Source organism: Ambystoma mexicanum, chromosome 4p, assembly GCF_040938575.1.
Source record: "Ambystoma mexicanum isolate Mex_15411 chromosome 4p, UKY_AmexF1_1, whole genome shotgun sequence".
Classification (NCBI taxonomy): domain Eukaryota; kingdom Metazoa; phylum Chordata; class Amphibia; order Caudata; family Ambystomatidae; genus Ambystoma; species Ambystoma mexicanum.
Window position 1 is genome coordinate 760,444,619 of NC_090927.1, and position 18,102 is coordinate 760,462,720.

The window sequence follows — 18,102 nt, forward strand, 5'->3', positions numbered from 1 at the left end:
CTTATGATCCCAAATAAACTCCTGCACGAGCCTATCCAATTCCTTCCAGTATTTTGAATTGATATTCAATGGTATCATGCCAAGCACGTAATTAATCTTAGGAGTCGAGGTCATTTTTAGGGCATTAACTTTCCCCCATAGAGACAGGTTTAATATCATCCAACGTTCCAGTTCGTGTTTTAAATCATTGCATAGTTCTTTTAGATTCTCATTTACTATGTCCTCAATTTTAGGTGTTAGCCATATTCCTAAATAACGCAGCCTGTCTGCACACCATTTGAAACCCAATGAAGTTATTGAATGTTTATTGCATGTTACTGGCAAATGCATGACTTCAGACTTCGTCCAGTTAACTTTATAACCAGAAGATGGAAAGAAATTTGACAGAATTTCCATAAGAATTGGCAATGAGTTTTCCAGCTGCCTGATTCAAACAAGGGTGCACATTAGAGGGGTAAAGAAGGAAGGATAGGTGCATGGTGGAAAAAAAATGCAAACCCTTAGAGGAGTCCTTTTTATAAACTATTCAAAAATACCCTTGAGTTTGTGGAAAAACAGGTAGAAATTGGAAGTGGCATCTCTTTCACTCTAAACACAAAAAGTCCAAACAGGAAAATGTAATTTAATGAAGAGAAAAATGTGACAATTTTATTTGTGAGAGAAGAAAACTCATGAGAGCTGTCTGTCTTAGGCTGAAACATGCTTTTTGTAAAATAGCACTGCCTTATGGACAAATACAGTTTCCTGTGGCAACAACTTGACATTTTAACTAATTGGCATACCCTAAATACATTGCACATTTGGATATGTACTGGAGCTAAAATTCTAGTAGTGGCTACTGGGTGGTGCTGTGCTGTGTATGACTGACTTGGCTGAAATGGTTAATTCTGCGTTCACATTTGTGGTGAAAGTGTGTTTTTAAATCCTTTTATTATATATAAATTCAGTTAAAAAAACTTTTTTGAAGAGAGAGTTAAGGTGATCAGATTCAATGCAACAAAACCCCTGAATTAAGTCTAGACTTTGTGCCCAAGTTGTTTCTTATTTGGTCCAAAACTGCACAATGTTTTGTTGTACTAACAGCTTTTCAAAAATTGCACTTTTTCTCTATGGAAAAATAAATATGTATAGGCTGACAACTGTGACAACTGTGTTTTTTGTTTTCTTAATCACGTTTTCATTTTGTAACAAATCTTTACCAAAATATCAATTTTAGGGGGAAGCTCGACAAACTCTCTTTTGCTACAATTTCATCTAAATCCATTCATTGAGTCAAAAGTTATTAACAATAGAATTTTGGCAAAGGTCCATGTACACAGGTGTAACTATAGGGCAGCAACCACCACCATATGACGTGTATGTGTATATATGACACGGTCGGCAGTAGCGGGCGTGTAGTTATGGTTAAGTTGCTCACCCCATAGGATGACCACTTTTTGGGAAGGTTATAACTTTGCTGCCCCTGGGCGAATCCTCATTAAACTTTGCAAATAAAAAGTATATGGCCAGCTCTGAATTCTTTTGGGAAGTTTGGTGAGGTTTCTTCCAGGGAGGCCAAACTTATAGGGGGTCCCAAAAAAATGTTTTCCCCGATAGACTGAATGGACAAAAGCATGGCACACGCGTTCAGCTCAAACTGTTGGATGGATTTTCATCAAATCTGCGGCGGGATCAGCGGCTTGGTCCCGAAAGCGTGCTTTTCTACAATTGGTGATAATCTGTCCTGTACTTTATTTAATAGCAGGTAAAATGTACATCTCATTTGTGATATCTGGCTCTGCTCCGCGGTCCCATTTCCCCGTTCGCTCTGTGGTCAAAAGTCTGATTGGGCTGGAGTGTGGCGTAATGTCGGCGGACATTCGACACACCCGGTGGTTGGCTTGAGGGAAGCGTGATATGCGTCATAATTTTGGGTAACGCCGCCATGTTGTATCCAAGGATTGTATGGTGCCAAAAGGGGCTGTAAAACATGCTTTGTGGCATCTGCTGGTCGGAAGAGGGGATGCAAAGGAAGTGGTTCATCGGATATATTTTATTAGGTGGAGGAAGACGGTGGTGTGGCAGCAGTATCTGTGCATACTGCACCAATTTGCGGGTACCTCCTCAGGTGAGTACCTTGTGTGGTGAATGCAGGTAGCCTTCATTACGGCACAATAGGTCCTGAGGATCTTTCTGTGGTTACTACTGGCAGGCTCAATTGTACATGGCATGTGGTCAGCACAAGACATGAGCATTTTAGCATAGGGTGTAGTATGCTCTGTTGCGTGTGGTAACCTCATAGCACCTTGGATGCAAGGCTGGAGGCCTTGCACCGAAAAGTATGTCCACTGGTTGCAAGTAGGTTTCACATTGTTGCTTTGTGTGTGTGGTTTGTCAGCATTGTATACATTGTTGGTTGCATGGGTGTGGTGATTGTTAGGACGTCCTCCAGTTTTGGGTGCATGGCTGGAGGGGATGGTGTCAACAGTCCTGCTGTGTGTCTACTGAGTGAACTGTTGAATTACTGTGTGCATAGAAGTGTATAGTGTTCCAGTGGAGGGTTTATGCAGTTGGGCTGTGGCCATTGCACAGATTAATAAGTACTGAACTGTATTATGATGTATTGGTTCTTTGTAGTTAATAGAGTGTTGGGGGCAGGGGCAATGTAGTGAAGATTTTGTGGTTTGGTTGGAAGTAGTATAGTGGTATGTGAATGGAAGTGGGTAGGGCTGCTGGAGGCTGTCTTATGTTTGTGGATTCTGCTAACTGGTTACATGTTTGCATGAATGGCTTTATTATGTTGTGGGGGTTGTGTACGACTGCCGGTGGCTGTGTTACGTTTGTGGGTTCTGGTACCTGGCCACATGCGCGCATGCATGGCTGCATTACGCTGCAGTGGGTGTGGCCAAGGCCTAGGCTCTTGGGTGCATGGCCAAAGGCCGTAGGCCGTAGGCCATGCCCCCAAGAGGGTAGGCCTTGGCCACACCCACTGCAACATAAAGCAGCCGTTATATGATATGATATGGCATTTATAAACATGCCAACACTGTAATACTGCTATATGGATGCCACAAATATGTTTACGGAGTCATTGTTTTTTGTACTTCGCTCCTTTGGGTGAGTTGTAATAACCATATGTTGCTGAATCATAGACAGTTACAACTCTGCATCTCTCCGAGGGTGGTCACCTTTACAGAATGGTTGTGAAGGACATTTTACACTTGATGAAAGTTTCGATTTGGAAGGAGTGCAGGCTTTGTGGTGCAGTGTGCGTGAGTGCCGTGTCAGAGCTGTGATTGCACTTTGCAGAAATGTGACCACTGCCACTACTGTTCATGTTGTCGAGGTGCATTATGGAGCCCTGCATTTGTGTTACATGCCTTGCGCATGTTTGCTGTGTCAACTGAAGAAGTTGCCGAAAGCAGTGAAGCAGATTTTTCCCACTGCCAAGGTGCTTTTCTCATGCATACCACCAAGACAAGAACGGGACTATGCGAATGTAATTTGTCCGCAGCCAGAGTTTGGAAGGGGTCTTATAAACAGAAGCATGTTTGCTTTTTTGTGCACTGCTGGGATGTTCTACTGTGACAATGACATCCCTAATTCTAGAAATATGTACTTTTTCCATGCAAATGGCATTTCCTTGACCACCATTGAAAATGGTATATTGTTTTACAATCTACAGGATTCTTTGAAGAGGTTCCTCTAAGAATGCAAGGAGGAGAAGAACAGAACCCCCCCCCAAAGAAAAAAGAGGTGCTTGTTTGCAAGCACCTACCAAAAACAAAAGGCTCTTTTCAGAGCCACCACTAAAGACGAAATCCCCTAACCTAGTTGAAATCTGTTTCCCCACTCCCGTACACAGCACGATAAGTCTGTGGACTCTGTGGTATTTGCAGGATCGCAGGTGCCACATCCGGGTCTTGGGAGGGTGGTAGGCATGGAAATGAGACTGTGGAGGCTAACAGATTGGCCAATAAGGTTTCTGGGTGTGGTGTGTAAGCAGACAGTCTGAGACTGTGGCAGAAGGTCTGTTTGTAGAGAGAAATGCAGAAGTCTATGCTTATGGTTGTGTAGGTCAGGAGGCAGAGTGTATGGATTTTGGTGGACTCCTAGATACATTTGTTGAAAGTGCATACAAAACACTGTGGAGTGGCTGCACATTTTTGATTCTAGCATGTGGATGTGCACTGGTATGGAGTACGTGCAATGAAGTGGATGATTTTGGTTCCTCTTTGTGCCACTTTGGTGACGCTCAATCATCCAGCCATTCTTATACTTCATTGTGGAGGGAACAGTTCATGACATGTTACCTGAATGTCTCTGCAATTTGCGATGAAGGAGGCATTTGGCTAGCTCATGTGTATGCTTCCAAACTCCAGAGTAACTTTTTTCTTGCATTGTGCAGACACAGATGTGGCTGCATTCTTCTTGCTTTGGTTCACAAATGGAGAAAGCGAGGAGCAATGTCAAGAAGGCTGTTTGTGCCTTTTTGCGATACGTTGCCATGTCTTACTTTCACAATGCAAACATTACGTTTACTAGCACAACCATTTTTCCAGCAGATGGAGTTCATCTTACTAATGCTGGCAATCAGCTTTGTTTGTGAAATATGAAAAATGCATTGCTGCCCTTTTTGCAAGTACATCAAGCATTTTCCTAGTAGGTGTTGCTCATTTCTACCTTTTGAAACACAATGAAACAACCCAAAATGCCTCTTTTTAGAGCCAGCAAATTCTCACAGAAATGACTGCAAAGTTTTTGACTGAGCTACCACTCCCTTTATTCATCGCGCAATCTGTGGAGCTTATCGGCTGTGCATCGGCCTGAATCCTTTAATTGGCAATGCTACATTTGAACTGTGAAAGGTGGCTCTGAAAAGAGCCTTTTTTTCTTTTTTGGTTGTTTTGTAAGTTTCTTGGTCTTGCAACACACGACACAAAAGTAAAGGAAGGAAAGGGAGGGTAGGGAATCGGCACCAACCACCGGCATAATATAGGGCACGTGCAGAGAGAGGAAGATGTTGGGTGGCCCTCACTTAGGTAAGGGACACTCATTTTCATGCTCCCGGACCAACTTCTCGAAAACACTTTGAAGGTGCTCCTCCCTGCAGAGTAGCACATCACAGTACATGCACAATACAATGACCTTTGAAAGGTAAGAGTCTGCTGTGGTGCATATGGCCTGCAAGGCTGCTTTAGGGATTCGTTGCCCCACAGGAATGTCCCTGGTGGGGGCAGCAGCAGATGCAGAGGATGCTGTAGAAGAAAGTAACCTACTGCCTTGTTCAAAGGGCACTGCCGTCCGAACTGCGGCCTTCTGGTTTGCTTTGAAATGTCGTTGCATTGAGGTGGTGCCGTAACTGTACAAGCCACGTTTTCCGCGACTGAGTGAGTGCATCTCACCAGGTTATCACGACATTTCAGCATGTCTCCTACGGTGGTAAACAGTTTCCACACCCAGCACTCACACTGCCTGCAGGCATTGGGGATTTGCTCTACTTCATTCTCATTCTCCCCTTGATCTATAGGTACATCACAACACCTGTTGCCTTGTGCAGGCCTTTCAGAAGGAGGTGGTGGCAGGTGAGGGTCAGGGTGTGGGTGCTGCTGACTTAGAGGCAGTAACAGCAGTCATGGTTGCCATTAGTTGCAAAGGTAATATAGCAAACCAGAATTGATGAAAAAGCAATTCCAGCACGAAGCAGTGTGGCCCACTACTCTGCTCTGCAAAGTCACAAACAGACTTTGCAGTAGCTCTGGGGTGTGGCTTTTTGTAGGGCTGCTGTGGAGCACTTGGAACCGGAACACGGGCCTAAATCGTTCAATACAATTGTTATATGCACAATGGCACAGTGTGGGACGTTTGTAAGTGTGTACTTTTACAATAACACTCCTTACATTGCAGAAAAAAGTACTTTTCTGATCTCCTGGGGCCCGATCATGTCGGGCAAATACGGGTCCATGCGCAGCGTGGATTCGGTCACATAGTGACATCGCGAATGCTCTCCAGTGGGACGTCTGTTCGCAGGATCCATATTGGGCAGAATACTTTGCGTGTATGTGCATAGGTGTCCTCCGAACAGGGTTGGCCTCCCCGGACTCATTAAAAGTGCTACACATGTCCGGTGACCATTTTCGCACAAGCTGGTTGTTTGTAGGCTACAAGTGCAATGTTCATGTGCACAGCTGTCCGTAGGATGTGGGTGGACGCCTCGTAGTACTGAAAGTACATCACAACTTTTTCCTACCATAGTTGACAAAGGGCGGTGTTACCAGGACACAGAGGATGACGTACGTATGTGCATAGCTGTGGGACGGACAGACGTGTGCCCCCACAACTAATTAAAGGTGCACCACAAAATGCAGACATGCGGCCAGTACTGGTGTCCTACGGGTACCTGCATTGTGATTGCGCAGACACCGGGCAGGTGCGGTGTCCGTAGGAAACCCCCATCTTGCTTAACTACAGCCATCCTGGACAGTACTGTGCGCCACAGACTCATAATGAATTTTAAAATAAAAGGAAAAGCCACTCACACACCCAGCAACACTTTACATCTACACCTTTAATTTCAGATATACATAGACACTATTAGAAAAGGGAAGGGGTGCCACAAATGGATACATACATAGGGGAATTGTGGATTTCTACAAGGTTGTCATGAGAGGAGGCAAGGATTGAGGTCTCATCGTAACATCACAGGGATTTTGTTGGGGATGGTGGGCTGGGGAATGGAGGAGGGGTACATGTGCAGGTGAGACAGTGGTATTTCATTTTCCCCATATTATGCCGTTGCACAAAATCTTTGAAGGCGGCTAAATTGTTTAGCAATTGTTCAATTTTGGCATCCAGCCTGTCTAGCCTTATTTACAGAGTTTCCTTCCTTTCCTGTGGCCATATGCCCTTGTGGAAGAGGTGCCTCTTGCGATGCATTCATTTCATTTCCAGTATGTCCTGTTAAAGATAAAAATATTTGTTGGGTGTATATGAAAAGAATGACACTCTACGCGTAGTTCTCAATCTTTGGTAATCAAATAGGGTACACAATTCTAATGCGTTCATCATAGTAGTTCATACATTGTTTAGAATTCACTACCTCTAGTATATCGGCTGCTGATACCGATGTGAGTTAATGGTTGAATTCTTAAATTAAATGCATCGCTGGTGAGAGGACCAAATCTGAAGATTCACCTGTGGGATATACGTATATTGTATGTTAATTATCTAGGATGTGCTATGACGTTTGATCGTACAGATATGGTCAGTACTAATTACCCAATTACCTCATAATAGTTTAGAGATGTCTTGTTTCTTGAGTCGACCTCTGAGTACTTTAAGTGATGACGATACTTCTTATATTCATGAAAAGGGTATAGAGTGTCCTAGAATAGAAATGTTCTAGTTTGAATTCACTGTAAAATAACAATAATTTGTTGAGATACTCACCAGAGTGCTAGGCAGTAATGCTGATGAGTGCGTTGTGTGTATGCATATTCAATGAAAAACCTTTGCTAAAGGGACGTTATGGTTACAAGTAAAACCGAAAAACCGCAGAAATTCACCAGTTATGGTAAGCTAAGCAACCACAACTCACGCCACCACCGTGCACTGCTAAGACTAAAACCCAGGACATCAAAGATGACATCACAAATTTCATTGATGACATCACATATCTGAGCCTCTTGTTTTTGTTCACTGACATATATAGGCCAGGTGGTTTTGTTCACTGACAGTCAGAATATTAAAATTGAAAAAGGTGCTATATATCTAGACGTTAACCTTGTCATAGGTTCTTTAAGTACTTTCCTTAGGGTTTGGTCTCAGCTCATGAAGCACATACATGGGGTAATGAGCAGGCCTCAAACACACAATTCATTTGTATACACGAAGATAAACTTTAATGTCATTAATATTTTCTGATGATGCTGTTTCTTTCTTCCTTAGTTTAGTTTCCCTGTATGTGCCTCTGATTTATATGCATTGTGGTTCTTCATATGTATTGTTTGTACCAGCACAAGTGTTGTAAGTCTTGAATTCTTAGCTAGTTATTACATGTTTAACATTACTCAAAACTCTGATATGGTAGCATTCATTATTGTACTATCCAAAATTACAAGATTATAAATAGTGTACTTCTATGGTGCATGCTGCAGTCATTGCCTATGTTTATATATGATTAGGTTTCTGTATTAACAACAACACTCCAATACAATGATTTTAGATGAGTACATTCTTTAATAGATTAAGTGCTTAATGATAGGTCTCCCGATCACCCCTGACATCTTGTTAACAACAATATGAACACAACTCCTTGTAGGGACTTTTCATCAAAATGTATTTCAGATGTGATGTCATCAGTGATGTCATCAATGACATTTGTGATGTCATATTTGATGTCCTGGGTGTTAGTCTTAGCAGTGCACGGCGGTGGTGTTAGTTATGGTTGCTTAGCTTACCATAACTGCCGTATTTCTGGGGGCTTTCGGTTTTACTTGTAACCATAACGTCCCTTTAACAAAGTTTTTTCATTGAATTTCATAGGTTTTTATTAGTCCAACTTAACCATAACATCGCTTTAAGAAAGTATTTTTAGTGAATTCAATGTGGCTTTACCAGTGCATGCTATTTTCCTACAATTTACTAATATCATACTTACCCAATATAGCAATATTTGTGTCCAATTTACAAAGTGTCACCTTAAAACTCTGCCATTTCCGACTGGCTAGAATCATTTTGAACATTTCTATACACTTTTTGCAACTATTTCAACTAGTTTTGCATCCGTAGACGTCTACGAACATCTGACTGTATTGCGGATCTTCCGGACAGTGCCACATGACCATACCCTGGCGCGCGGATGATGTGTCCGAGAACCCATCCACACTTCACAATAAGATCTGTGCTTCGCGGGCAGTTCGGAACTGCATTTGCTGCTGATCTAGGAACTTTCAACTTCAAAATTTCCTTTCCACAGCTCCAACACATATTCCTACTCATTATCAATTAACAAACTAGTACACAGTACATACCTTTAGCAAAACTGCTGCATATCTTAAAATGGCATCAGCTAATGCCATCCCTCCTCCCCAAGAGCCACCTCCACTGCTGTAATCAAGGAGCATGAGAAACACTGCCCCCTACCTTAGAAATAACACACACGCCACATTTTTCCCTGTCCAGCTACCCCTCCATATTAGCGTTTGGTGCCTCTTCCCTCATTTCCCTTCCCACCTTTCATTCTTAGCTCGCCTGTCAAAACAAAATACATCCAAAAACCATAAAAGGAACCACCTTTCACAGTTAAAAAATAGAACTAAAAAAAACGTATAGACTCCATCTACTTTATATTTTTCAGTAAAGTGCATAGACTCAATAAGATTTTCCAACATTTCCATTTGCATTTTGTGTTATGCTAATGGAAATATTGTGGCGTTCATCCTCCATTCTAGGGACTGTAACGGCGGATACCGGCCCGGCAGCCCATGTTATCAGCCCAAGCGAAGCAAGGGGGGATAACGAGGTCTTTGGACCATTATCCCCCCATTCCAGCCCCTGTAATGGGGGATGAAGGCCTTTAGCACCCTAGGTTCCCAAAGTGAGATTTTTCTTCCTACACTGGGACGCCTCTGGCGTTCCGGTGTAGGAAGAAAAATCCTTTTCCAAGATGGCCACCATGGAAAGGGACAGGAGGGTTCCGTACAGGGTCCCTCGTGATTTTCAATGGCAGCCTGCAGAAGGCAAAAAGAGAACTCTATGACCATATTACCCCAAGCACATTTCTCTTCCTTTTCAAATCTATCCCAATTTCCAATAACTTTATCACAAAGCCAGTCCCAGGTGGACATGGCCATGTTTTGTCCCTCGTGGTCATGGCCTGGAGCCAGATTGTCCGGATCATGATCTTATTCCATGACCCGCACAATCTGGACACTGCCCATGGCCAAAGGCTACACTTCAGTCACCAAAGGTATATCACTATTTTTTGTACCTACATTATGACACTTGTCAAAAAATAACACACAGGCACATTTGCAAAACCATGCTTTCAGGTCCTTCTCAATGCTCCTTACACAAGTTTGCTGGAAATCTACACATGTTTTATTTTTTCAAAAGTGTCAAATGTATGCACATACAATCGTCATATAACCTAGCCCCCACTTGTCAAAATCCATTCAAACTTTACGAAAACATTTATATCTAGATCTATAATCTTTTTGCAAACCTTTGTGTAGATTTGTCAAATGGCACCACATTTAAAAGCCTTTACAATATTTTGGGACCCCGCCCTCTAATTTTGCCCCCTCCTGACAAAATCCCACCAAACTTCCGAAAAACATGTATATCTATATGTATTATCAGTTTGCCAAATGAAGTGTAGATTCATCAAATGGCACCTCATTTATAAGCCTTTACATTATTTTGAGACACCCCCCCTCTAATTTTGCCCCCTCTTGACAGAATCCCACCAAACCTAGCAAACACATTCGGGATCAAGTCGGGAATATAATTGCGAAATCTCATGCAGTTTCATTAAGTGGCGCCAAAGTTATAAGCCACCCAAGAACTGCTTTTCACCAACCCTGTAATGCAGAGGTGTCCGCCAACTTCACAGGACTGTTTGCGGACTTTTGCGGCAAAAACACCATTTTATTTGCTTCTTGCAGCCATATTCCATCCCATCCTCCTCCCCTCACCTTCCCAGAGATTATTTGATCAGTTTGACAAGTGCAATGTTGTGTTTTATATATGTTTTTACCGCGATGTCAACGGACACCGGCCACTTTCCGCGAATCCAAGATGGCAGGCATTTCCAAAAATCTGACGCACCTCACACTTAACACCAACCAATCAGCAAACACGTTGTGTGTCCGCGGACATGACACAAGCCGATTATCCAATCAGTGTCCTGTCCGCGGAGCGAACAGGGAACTGTGTCCGCAGAGCGGACATAGATATCACTAATTTTTTGAGACCCACTTTTTGGTCATTTAAAAAAAAAATACTGGATGGATTTTCACCAAATTTACAAAAGCATGCTTTTGGGACCAAGCCGCCGTTCCTGCTGCAAATTTGATGAAAATCCGCCCAGTGGTTTGGACTGTAGACGTGACGACATTTTTTCTCCATTCAGTCTATGGGAAAAAAAGACATTTTGGGACCCCCCCCTATAACTTTGCCCCCCCGGACCAAACCTCACCAAACTTTGCAAGTGTGGGCCATATACTTTTTTTGCAAAGTTTGGTGAGGATTTGTCCAGGGATAGCGAAGTTCTAAGGCGCCCAAAAAGTGCTCTTCCTATGGGTTTAGCAACTTAACCATAACTACATGGCCATGTAATAGATCAATTAATGGTGTTCACCAGTATCAATATGCACCAGCCCTGTTGGGAAAGTGCACATATTGTAAAAGATGATGCATGTTTATAGTAATCACTCTAAGATGTAGTTTTGCATAACGTTGTCAAGTATTATGCTATAAGCGGAGGGTGTACCCACCCTACGTGTGCTAGTGGTGATAGTAATGTTGTGCTCCTAAAGTTTGCCATCTGTCTGAGCCGTGTCGGTATCTGGAGGCAAGTGTACATATTAGTATTTGTGCAACGATATAATTCAGATTACCTCTCCTTTATGTTGTACCAAGGATTAATTTGTATATGCTTACCGTCTGTATGTCCCTGGATGATGGCAAACTATAGGAGCACGACATTATTATCACCGCTCTTTTACAATACGTGCACTTTCCCAAAAGGGCTGGTGCATTTTGATACTGGTGAACACCATTAACTGATTTATATGCATGTACACAACAAGCTCATCAGCATTACTGCCTAGCACGCTGGTGAGTATCTGGACCAATTATCGAATTAATTATTATTATTTTACAGTGAATTCAAAGTAGAACATTTCTATTCTAGGACACTCCATACCCTTTTCACGAATATAAGAACTATCGTCACCACTTAAAGTACTCAGAGGTCGACTCAAGAAACAAGACATCTCTAAACTATTATGAGGTAATTGGGTCATTAGTACTGACCATATCTGTACAATCAAACGTCATAGCACTTCCAAGATAATTAACATAGAATATATGTATATCCCACAGGTGAATCTTCAGATTTGGTCCTCTCACCAGCGATGCATTTAATTTAAGACTTCAAGGACAAGCACCCATTAACTCACATCGGTATCAGCAGCCGAAATATACTAGAGATAGTGATTTCTAAACGATGTATGAACTACTGTGATGAACGCATTAGAATTGTGTACCCTATCTGATTACCAAAGATTGAGAACTGTAATTTTCTTTCTCCTGAAGAAGAGAGAACTCTCTCTAAATGCATAGAGCTTCATTCTTTTTTCATAAAACTTTTATGTTGAAATGAATCTTTGGTTTAGTCATGTTTTTCATGTGAACCAATATGAAATTAAACTCAGAAAACTATGTTGCACAAATTAAACAAATGTTACATTTGATTTGTTATATTTGATTTATACTTGATGAGTTGATATGATGTACATGCTTGAAATATGCAACATTCCTTTAGATCTCAAATAAATTACCAAAGTTGGTAATGGAAGATTTATGAAATCAGTTTATTATTTAAACTTACATAAAGCATTGTGTTAACAGATTGAAAGTACCTGTGAAATTCTGACTGAAATATCCCTTTCAGTATTTATAGGTGTGCAGGGGACGGGAGTGTCCATAAAATATGGACACTTTGTTTGTTTCACTTATATGCCACTGACTTCCGATACCAGAGTCAGTTTATTCTCCCCAACACCCTCAACATACATGAATATAGGTAGAGCCATTGTCAGGCTCTTAATTAATGAATCAAAGAATACCACTTACTAGATACAGTGTGCTCGACCACTTTTCTAATGTGAGGTGTATATGAAGCCATACATATTAACTCTCTTAATTTTCAGACTGTGCTGCGTACCAATGGGTTTACTATCGTTACTCACTTTGTTATGAGGGAAATTCTCTTACAGCCATTCCAAGATGCTTGGTATTGCTGCGTACAAAAAAAAACCTGATGGTTTTCCACTATTGTACACTGCACAAGCTGTGTAATTATAGAAGAAACTTCAGTGTACTTACCGCATTGTAGTGACGTTCTGCTCTCAATACTTTGTAGTCCTTACTCTGCCATTTCCTTTTTCATTCCTATGTAAAGCAGCAGTGGCGTAATATTGTTCGATGCAGATGTTATTTCTGTTATTGGTGCATTTCATTATGGTGTATACCCTATGCCTTTGCTCTGTTTGTTTCACAAGTACGAACTTTGCAGACCTACTCTAATTTTCCTTGCAATGCACGCAAATGGTGCTCTTTGTATATGTTCCTTGTCTTTGCTGAATGGTACCACTATGTAAGAGAACCCCTGCCTTTTCCAGCAGTTTGATTGCTAGCCACTATCCACGAACTGATGCACAGTCCACGGTTACTGTGCCCATCGGCATGCCGACATCCATTTGGTATGCTGTATGGTCCATCTATACAAATTAAGGGTATCCTGGTAAAAACCTATCAAATTCAGTGAAAAAACATTGTGCACGGCTCGTTATGGTTCGGTTGCCCTAAGAAAAACCTAGCATATTCAGTGCAAACACTTTGTTAAAAGAACGTTATATTTACTTTGCACTACCAAATGCCTATCCATATTATGGGTACATCTAAAACCCAAAACCCCCAGAAATTTGCCAGTTAGGGTAAGCTGAGCAACCATAACTCGAGCCACCACTGTGCTCTGCTAAGACTAACACCCATGACATCAAAGATGACATCACAAGAGGGCGTGGCCAACATGAAAGCTCAGAGGATGTGAGACCCGAGAGCTTCTTCAGCCGCCGACAACACTCTGCGTTATTATCCTGTTCCTCGGGACAGAATGGTCTAAAAGTGCAAAGGCAGCTATAAAATCACCTGGGGCAACTCCGTACCAACTATCAGCCCCGAAATTCTGATCCTGGAGGATCCGGACAAAGAAAGTTTCCCCTTGCACGACGCAGCGAGATGCCTGCAAGATGGCCGCCTTAGCCCGGCATCTCTAACTGATGGAGGGCTCGGGGCTGACGAACAGAGGAGACCTCTGCGCCCGCTTCCATCTGGGCTAGACAGAGATTGAATGTGCCCTGTGAGAGGCTGTGGCGGCCTCGGGTGCTGTGTGGATGCCTGAAGAGCACCTGCAGAGGGAGCAGTGCGTGGCACACACCAACGGCGTTGGAGATCGAGTGGGACCTGAGCCCGAGGCAGTAACCTCCATTTCCGCTGTCTGCGGATCCTTCCTGCTGTCTATACCGCAGACTCTGAGCACCCTCTCACCGCGGCGGGCAGCACTGGCACTGGCCATGGAAGGAGGCACTAACGGAAGAATTGTGGCAGGAAGGGAGAGGCTCCGGGGGGGTGATCTCGCTGTACCAACTAAACCTGCTGGACCTGCCCCTCCTCCTGACCATGGATGGTGACAACTAATCCCTGCAGGGTGCTCCTCCAGTCCGTGACATGGCAAGGCTGCTACGCACGACCCCTGGCCCACTTGAGGTGAGCAGAACCACTGTAGCTGCATGACCAGAAGACAAACTAGCACCAAGGGCACCTACTACCTGGACATAATGGTGGTGGGGAACTAATTGCCACTCCTACGGTGCCACCTCTCTGACATACGCCGTTACGGCACCGCCTGACGAGGCTGGGGCAGAGTTCATGGAACATATATAGGATTTGCTGTTTTCTGTCAAAGCAAAAGACTGCCAGCCACCAGATCGGTGTTGGTACTACTTCTCACCTACATCCCTGACCCCACACGACACGTGGTGTGCGCCTGGACTAAATATTGCCAGTGTGCATGTCTGAAGTAGGACCACCATCCTGGGCTATTGTGTTTCATACACCGCTTTGCTGATGACGAGAGCCATGCTGGAGTGGTCCCTAGCCTGCTGAATTGGGACCGGCGAGCCCTGCGCCTGAAGTCCCCTTACTGGGACACACAACCCTTCTTCTCTCTCTTGCTGGTGGGTCGAGTGCCGGATCCTCTGGGTACAAAGCAACAACCTTTGCCTCTGGCGTACTCCTCACTGCTGATGCTATCATTGACCTCTCGGGCCTGCCCAGACTGACTTGATTGGTGGGCTCCTCACCTCCCTGGATTCACGGCCTGGGATACCTGGCGTATGTTTCCCGAAACTGTTCACTGATCCTTGGGGTGAAAGCGACCAGCTTGTAGCTGTTTACACACCTCTGCACACAGGCATACCCTAAGCCCCTGACAGCAGCCCCTGACAGCACTGCTGGCACTTACTCTGGTATTACTCAGGTAGGACCCGGCAGCAAAGTGGAACAATCGAGTGGGGCTCCAGTACGATCGGTGTAGGCACCATCAACAACATGGGCAAAGACAAAACCAAGAAGGCCTCCACGCAGAGTACTATGGACCGATTGGCCACGACCACCACCACTGCCAACCATACACCAGACACGGATTTGCAACCAACCCCTGTCTCCTCACCCGAGACCTTACCGCTTAAGGACCTCATGGCGACTATTGCTGACTCCCGCTCCTCGATGGAGAAGGAAATGCACGGCATTTCAGCTGAGGTTTTCTTTCCTCCGGCACAACCTTCAAAAATGAACCTCCAGAACCGGTGAAGTGGAACACCGGGTGTCGGGGGTGGAAGATGATCTTGGTGGGGTACGCCAACAACTGTTGCAGGCACTGGTCCGCTTTAAAACACTGGAGACAAGAGTGCAAGAGAGCGAAGGCAGATCACGCCAGAATAATATTCGCATTGTGGGCCTTCCCGGAGAACGAGGAGGGTCCCAGTATGGAACTCTTTCTGGAGCAATGGTTGGCAGACCTCTTCGCCCCTAAATCCCTCTCCAAGTTCTTTACGATAGAAAGGGCGCATCGTATACCAACAACCTGACCGATTCCGGGGGCACCCCCTAGAACGGTCATTGCCAAACTCCTCAACTACTGAGATAGGGATCCCATATTACAACTGGCCTGGACGAAAGGATCACTCACGTATAATGGCACTAAAATTGCATTCTTCCCAGATTATACCGTGAAGTTCAGAGGGCCAGGCAATCCTTTGAACACCTGACGAGGAAGCTCCACTCAATGAAGGTTCAGTACGGCCTACTGTTCCCGGCCCAGCTAAGGATCTAGCACAACAGAACAACGGTGCACTTCACGGACCCGCAGGAAGCCTAGAAATTAACCGAGACCCATGTCGAGGGGGACTGGACGAAGGGGGTCCGGGTCCCAGGGGAAGATCTTGCAGCAGACTGTGAAGGGATCGCCCCCCATGACAGCCTGTGCCGCAGGACCGTCCTGATCCGGCAGAAGGAGCTGACCCGTAAACAAAAACTGCATATTGCAGATTGCAATAAGACCTGAAAGACTCATCCCAATTCACTGTGTGCGGACAACCTTCACAACGCCTTGCCTTAACGGGTGCAGACCCAGATGGGGCTGTAGACCTTGGATGCAACTGCTCTGCAGGCACTAATCGCTACTGGTCCCCACCGTATTGTAATGTGTAACACACCCGTATGGGATCTGTTGAATTATCTCTATCCTTTTTTTCCCGTTGTGTAACCACACTGCAACGTCGGCGGCCGATACTAGGACCCCACACTTCCGATTGGATTTGTAAGTTATTAGTTAAACGGAGGACAAATAGTTTTTGTTCTTGTGTTAAGCTGATGCTCTAGTTTTCAGCGTGTCAACAATGTTCAGGCGACAGGTACTTCGTGTTGGAGTGGAGTATAGAGGGGGGATGTTTGTGTTGTTTTCTGTTGTTTTTACCACATACTCACATGGCAAATTAATCGCACCCCTTTATATAAACTGTCTCATACTACCTCCTACCGGCACCACATTCCTTGCAGTGACCACTGGCCAGACACTATCCCTTCTCTTCGGCCACATAGACTCTGCAAACTCTGTATCACACGCTACAAATGGCACCCACAAGGCATCACCCACCACCTGATAATTGTCCAGGTCCCTCAAATGGCTTACATGGAACGTAAATGGAATGGGCTCCGGGATCAAGAGGCGTCTTGTTACGCAGCTCTTGAATAGACACTCCCCCGATGTTGCCCTAATAACTGAGACACATTTAGCAGGGTCTAATTGCACTCTCTTTCGGAGGACGAATTATCGTTCCGCACTACACGCGGTATACACAATGGGATCCAGGGGCACTCCATGTGTGCCACTGGTTGTAGAGCAAGACCCTAGCAAGACCCTAGGTGTCGTTATGTGCTGCCCTGGGTACAATCTGGGGGGAAACGCTGGCCATTACCTCAGTGTACTCCCCGCTGGGACTGGGTGAAGAACTGCTAGATGAATTGACCACCCTTATGGCAAAGCATCAACCTGACGTGTGGTTCCTGGTGGCGACTGCAACAATGTCATGTGTAACACTATGGATCGCACCCGCATTAGGCACCGCAACTCGCACACCCCCACAAAGCTAGCCACATTTGTGGCTGCCCTTGACCTCCGTGATGTATGGCGGGAACTCCACCCTGGAATTAAAGGTTATTCATTTCACTCGGGAGCCCACGGCTCCCTGTCCAGGCTGGACTATGTCTTCCTCCCAGGCACCGAAACACATAGGGTGATGGCCGTGGAGTTACTTCCCCGAGGCATCTCGGATCACTCACCGTTGACGGTAGTGTTTCGCATGCATGGCATAATCCCCCCTAGAACATGGAGGTTGAATAACTATCACCTTGGTTTCCCTGACTTTGTTGATCGCCTCACTGAGGCAACCAACGAATACTTCAAAATAAATAATACTGCAGTCGACAGCCCCGTGACGGTGTGGGAGGCCTATAAAACGGTGTTGAGGGTGGGGGGATAATCTCTTGGACAGCGAACAAAAAGAAAGAGCGGCTCAAAAATATATCGGAGGCTGAAGCGGAAATGGGCGAATGGGAAACCAAATATATTCTTGATCCAACCCCTGAGATCCATGGGTCTCTTAAGCGCGCCAGAGAATGACTCTGGAACATGACGCTAGATAATGCTAAACAGGCCCATTGGGAATCCAGGGAGAGGATCTATGAATTTGGGGACAAAGCAGACAAAATGTT